The following is a 5,869-nucleotide window of genomic DNA, read 5'->3' as shown; positions in this document are numbered from 1 at the left end:
CTTGTGGGCACCACGGGTGGCCCCTGGTGCTGCGCGGCCCTGCTGCTCACCTGGCCTTGCTGCTGCGTGGCCAGCACTGGGGCCACTGTGAGGCGCAGCGCTGGGAAGCTTCCGTGTTCCCGTGGCGATAACTGCCCCTCTGGGATGTTCCAGTGCTCCGTGGGGGGAGGAGGGCAGCGGCAGGGGCCAGGGGGGCCGCCGTGAGGAAGGGTCTGCGTGTGCTGGACTCCCCCTGGCACTGCTGAGCCTGGCGGCAGAGAGCAGTGCGTGGCCTTGGGCTTCCTGGGTGCCAAGGAGGGCTCCTCACGCAGCCCCATGGTGCTGCTGGTGGCTGCCTGCCCAGAGGCCGGACTCCAACTGGGGCTCTGCTTACACCCCTGCAAGCAGCCTTGAATGCCTTCATCTTTCTTCCCTGCTCCACTCCTGCCCTTACCGCCTGATAGTCTCGAGACAGCTTTCTTTTCCATGGTCTAGACATGTTCCTTGGCAGTGCAATGAGTGCGAAGGGCAGTTGTGCCCAGGGCCGGGTGTGCATGTCCTCAGCAGAGCCCTTGTGAGTTGGTGGTTGCCTGGGAGCCCCTGGTGTGCTGCTGGGATCCTTCTCTTGTCCTGCCATGCACCTTGCAGGCGCCATGTGCTGTGGCTGAGAGCAGCCTTGGTGCAGCTCCTGCACTGCTACCCCTGCCATGGCTTCCTAGGGCTGCAGAGGGCAGAGCAGGCACAAATGTGCCCTCAGCAGCAGCAGGGACCTGCAGCTGCTGCAGCTCTGCCCAGCACTGGGCTACAATGATCAGTTGCTAACGGAGATGAATTCCTAACCCTTGTGTAAGGACAGGAAAGTCTAGGGGAAATGGAGCAGGAGATCTCCCATGTGCCATCGGATGTTGCCCTTGCGCAGAGGAAAACCCTCCAAAAGCAAGCAGCGCAACCCCTGCCACCAAACATTTCTTCCCGCACAGGTGGAGGAGGAATCTCCGAATGCTCTGCCTTTCCTTCACTACCAGGCAATCCTCCGCGTGGCGCCAGGGGAGCCCTCCTGAACACATGGAGCGACGGCTCCAGCTCTTTCACCCTCTCCAGCACTCCGTCAAGCTGCTCTCCGCCAGCTCCTGCAGTTTTCTCGGGCTAGTCCAGCTCCACGGGGTGCGGGTTTTAGCGTGCCATTCCTCCTTGGAGCAGTTCTGCAACTGAAACCAGGAGGACGTGAGGAATGAATGGTGAACGAACTGGAGAGAGGAGATGGAGGAGGTGAAGTGATTGGAGCCACCCCTTAGCCCTGCTCTTGCCTGCCTTGTGTGTTGTCTGCTCTGCTCCCATCACACTTCTGCCTGTTATGGTGGACTTGTTAGCCCATTCTCCATGCCTGAAAGTGCAGAAAGCTCAGTTTGCAGCTAGAAACAAAAAGATCCTGTTCCAGGAGCTCCCTGCATTGTCATGCTTTCCGAGAGGCCACTGTCCAGGATGGAGAAGGGGTTCACCAGGAGAGAAGGGCTTCCCTCAGAACTCCCAGAGGGTGCCTGGGGACGACTTTCCCCCCATTCCCAAATTCTGCACCCTGCATCAGCTCAGCACGGACTCACACACTCGTTTCCAGACCACAAGGGCTGTCAGGCCAGGGCAGTCTTCCCCGCTCCTCCAGCTCCTGCCTTGCTGGGAGAAAACAAGGGAAGCCCCAACTCTCCGCAGCACCAAGTGTCCCTGTCAACCCTGAGCTTTAGCTCCTTGTTGTGGCCCACGTGTCTTGTTGAGCTCTCTCCTGAGCACGGCCAGGTGCTGCCTGTGCTGGCTGCAGTCGCGCAGGTTGCAGACGCCCCATGGCGAGATGAGGGCAGCAAGGAGGCGGCGCTCGTGGCGCTCCCGCGCAGGCTGCCTTGCCAGGAGGAGCGCTGGCCCCGCGGGAGCTGCTCCCCTGCGCGCGCGGCCCTGCCCAGCGCCGGGGGCCTTGGCTCCCAGCAGCCAGCGCGGAGCCGTGCTCCTCGCTGCGCCGCCTGGCCACGCACCCGCTGCTGCGGCAGCGCCGCACAGCCTCGCAAGAGCAGCTCGCAATGCCCGCAGCGAGCGCTGGGCTCCTCCTGCCCCTGCAGGGACAGCAGCACAGCAGCCCTGCGCCCTGCACGCGCACGGGGCGGCTGCAGCCAGCGCTCTCCCAGCCTCCCCCTCCCACGGAAACTCCTCTGCTCACCTGCATGGACAACCCACTTGGCCATCCTTGCTCATGTAGCCTCCTCTCCTCAGTCTGTGCAGGTTGTCTTTGTGGTTGGAGGACTCCCACAAATGGGGGTCCTGCAGACACTTGTACTCATTGTCCAGTATGTGACAGGATGGATGTGCAAGAGCAAAGAGACTAGATGTCTGTTGAAGCTTTAAAATACATTGTGCATGTCAAGATGAGGGTAAGGTGGATGAGGGAAGAGACCAGGACACTTTGGAGATTTGTCAGCCCATAGGGTAGCGCTCTCCAGGCTCTGAGCTTGAGAGTGATTCCATGCTCAGCACATAGCTCAGCTCTAAGCCTGGGGGAATTGTACCCAAAGGAAAGCTTATTCTTTTTGGGAGACTCTTCACTGTAGGAGAATCCTCAACTCTACAGCTCCTGTCTCGTGGCTGTGTCTAGAAGGATCCTTGACCCGTTTCCCCAGCAGAGACCTCCTGGCATTTACAGCTCTGCAAAGACAGAGCTCACAAGAAGTTTTTGGTCCCTGCAGAGAGTCTTTTGGGGCTGCATGAGCATCGCTGGCCCTGCTGGAAGGACCCCGTCCCCTGGCCGCCTTGCTGCCTGCTGCACGCAGGGCCCCGCTGCACACTTCTCCAGGGCCACACGCCAGGCTGCCCTTGGCTCTGCAAGCTCCTGCCTGGGCACAGAGCTGTGCTGGGACCTGCTCTCCCACCTCCTGGACACCACCTGGCTCCTGCTCCTGCCACCTCCTGCCTCCTCACAGCGCATGCACCAGCCCCTGTCCCACTGAGGACTGCAGCTCCCGCTGACAGCAGGATGTGCCACTGCTTTGCTCTGGGAATGTCCCTATTGCAGGATGCTCGGTATGTAGAGGCAAGGAAAGGAAGAAGAAGAGGGGACTTTTCTAGCCCTTTCTGACTGCTTTTACCTCTTCCCCCAGCTTAGACATGTAGAAGACAAGGCTGCAGCTTGGCTCCAAAGGGATCTTGACCTCACGCGGCAAGTTCAGCAGCTAAGTCAAATTTCCCTGAGTTGCTGCCTGCTGCGTGTGGGCTCCAAGACAGAGGCGCTCCTGGGCCTTTGGAGCGCAGGCTGCAGAGCCTTCCTGCAGAGCAGCTCCCAGGAGTGTTGCCGTTCAAGCGGCGTGGCGACCTGGTTCAGGAACGGCACGGCGACCACCCCCAAACGGCTCGGGCCATCAGCTCGCTGACACCAATGTGGTGGACGGCAAATGGCCTTTATTGATGGGTAACAAGGTGTTATATAGCTAAGGGTTACAACGTCACATCCGTCTGCTTACATCATACACTAAAAACTATTGGCTATTAGGGTCCCTACCTTTCCGTACAGCGCGATATCTTCCGGCCGCCGGACCCTAACTATCATCTGCAACATTTCCCCCCTCCCTATGCATAACAAAACTAGCTAAAATACAACTATCTTATTCTTACTTATTCTTATCTTATTCTAATTACTTATTCTTATTATTATCTTATTCTTATTACTATCTTATTCTATTCTTATAGTTTATAACAATCTTAAAATTATATATCATAAACTTGACATAAAAGCATAAGGCACAAAGAAGAAGGCACGTAGAAGGTAGGGGATGACAGGTAATACCGGGGTGTAGGAATAGGGTGTACCTTGGGATAACTTGGGGATAATACTGAGTGGATATATTCTTAAAGCAGTTGTTGGTGTTCTACTAACATGATATTAATCTTTTCTAGCCGACTCTTGACAAACGGCATGAGCTTATTCAATATACAGGGTCCAAAGATCAGTGTCATCATGATCACTGTGATCGGCCCTATCAACGTGGATATCAGGGTGGTTAACCACGGCGAACCGGTGAACAAATTTTTGTACCAGCTGCGTTTGGAACAGGGTTCAATGGGTGCTAGTTGGCAAGGCATGGCACTGAAAATTGGTGACCCTGTAGTTATTTTTGTACTAATTACTCGAGATTGTTCGATCTGTTCAAGTACCCATTTAAAGAGCTGATGTGACTCTATTTGTCCTATAGTGACAAGCTCCAAAATTTAGATCACGCAAAGGCATCGCGGCCCCCTCTTGCGGAGGCTGTTTTGTTGTTTTCTGGATTTGGTCGGCGTGGAACTCACAGGCTCGGGCGGGACGCCTGTCACCGGGGCGTCCGATGATCCGGTCCTGTGAACAGAAACTCACAATTTTCATTAGTTTTATTTTGAAGGTCTGGTTTAACAGACTTAAGCGGGCACCACTTGACTCTGCCATCTTTCCTGACAGTGACCTTTGGGTCGATCTTGGCATGGGGGGAGCGCTGCCAGCGAGTCCCCCAGCCAAGGGCAGTTTACTGCAACGTGGCCGGCCTGGCCACATTTAGAACCTGCCATTACGTTGGCTATTGCGGTGTGAACAGACACCTGAATTGGGGTCAGATGCTCTTCCTTTGCAACGTGCTTAATCATGTCTGCGATACTTGACCCCGCCGGCAATGATCGCAGGATTTCTTTGGTTGCCGAATTGCATTGTTGGCGTAAACATTCCGCTACGACCGGGCCTTTTGCCTCCGTGGGCAGGGACGAAGAGTCGACCGCTGCCTGGAGACGATCTACAAATTGTGTAAAACTCTCACTTTCACTTTGCTTTATTGAGGACCATTGCGATGGTCTGGCAACAACTCTACAGGCTGTGCGAATGGCTTCTCTGGCCGCACGAGTAGTTGTCGTAACTTCATGGGCCCGCAGGCCATGGGCCTGCGCCTGGGGGGTGATCATTGTTGGATCTGCACCCATTAACCGCTGCAGCCTGGAGCCGTGTAATGGATGATCTGCCCCAGTTACTTGGGCTAAACACTTCGTACAGTTGTCTTCCCATTCTTGTTTGAAAACGATCATCCTTGCTCCATCAAAGATTAGCTTACAAGTTTGTTTTATATCAAACGGGAGCAGATCGTCCCCCCTGAAGATACCATCTATGAGGGTCGAGACCATGGCAGAATTAGTCCCTTTATCTGCAATTGTTTTAACAATCGCTTGTACGTCCTTAGATTTTATCGGCGAGTGGACCCTCTGTCCCGCCTCGGTCACCCGGACCGGGAACGCTAGCGCGGCCGATGGGGCCCAGTCGGCACATGCGATCTTTATTTCCTTCCAGTCCGTGAGAGGGGTTTCTTCCTTTCGCGGTTTTTCTTTAATTCGGATGGGAATATTTTGGCTCTTAGCTCTGTTTACCTTCATTTCCTCCTCCCTTAAGTTTGAATCAGTTGTGACCCACTCGTCCTCACTAGTGTCTGATCCGCAGTCGGAACTCGACTGACTGGTCACTTCCGGGCTCCCGTACTTTCTCGTTGGGCTCCGGCCCCGCCTACTTCCGTCCCGCCTACTTCCGTTGCGGGCGGGCTGTTCCCCCCTCCTTGGCTCGCCCCGCCTCCTACTCACAGAGGCGTTTTGTGAAATGGCCGCTCTGATCGGTTCTCAGCGCCTCACTCGGGCCTCCCTCACCTGGCCGGTCACCCGAACCACCTTTCTCCTCCTTGTTGTCCTCCTCTCTTGTTTATCTAACGGTTCCCGTCTGTTCCCGCCAGGAGCATCCTCGCCCCGCCCTTCTCCTTGTGGCTCAGCGCCATTTTGGGGGGCATAGGGTGGTGGCCTGGCCCAGACGTCCCCAAGCTCTGACTTCTTTTCAATGTTCCTAGCTTCCTTGGCT

Source organism: Tinamus guttatus, unplaced genomic scaffold, assembly GCF_059628265.1.
Source record: "Tinamus guttatus ecotype Peru unplaced genomic scaffold, ASM5962826v1 Tinamus_guttatus_pri_ptg000892l, whole genome shotgun sequence".
NCBI classification, from domain to species: domain Eukaryota; kingdom Metazoa; phylum Chordata; class Aves; order Tinamiformes; family Tinamidae; genus Tinamus; species Tinamus guttatus.
Note: the sequence above shows the minus strand (reverse complement) of the source record.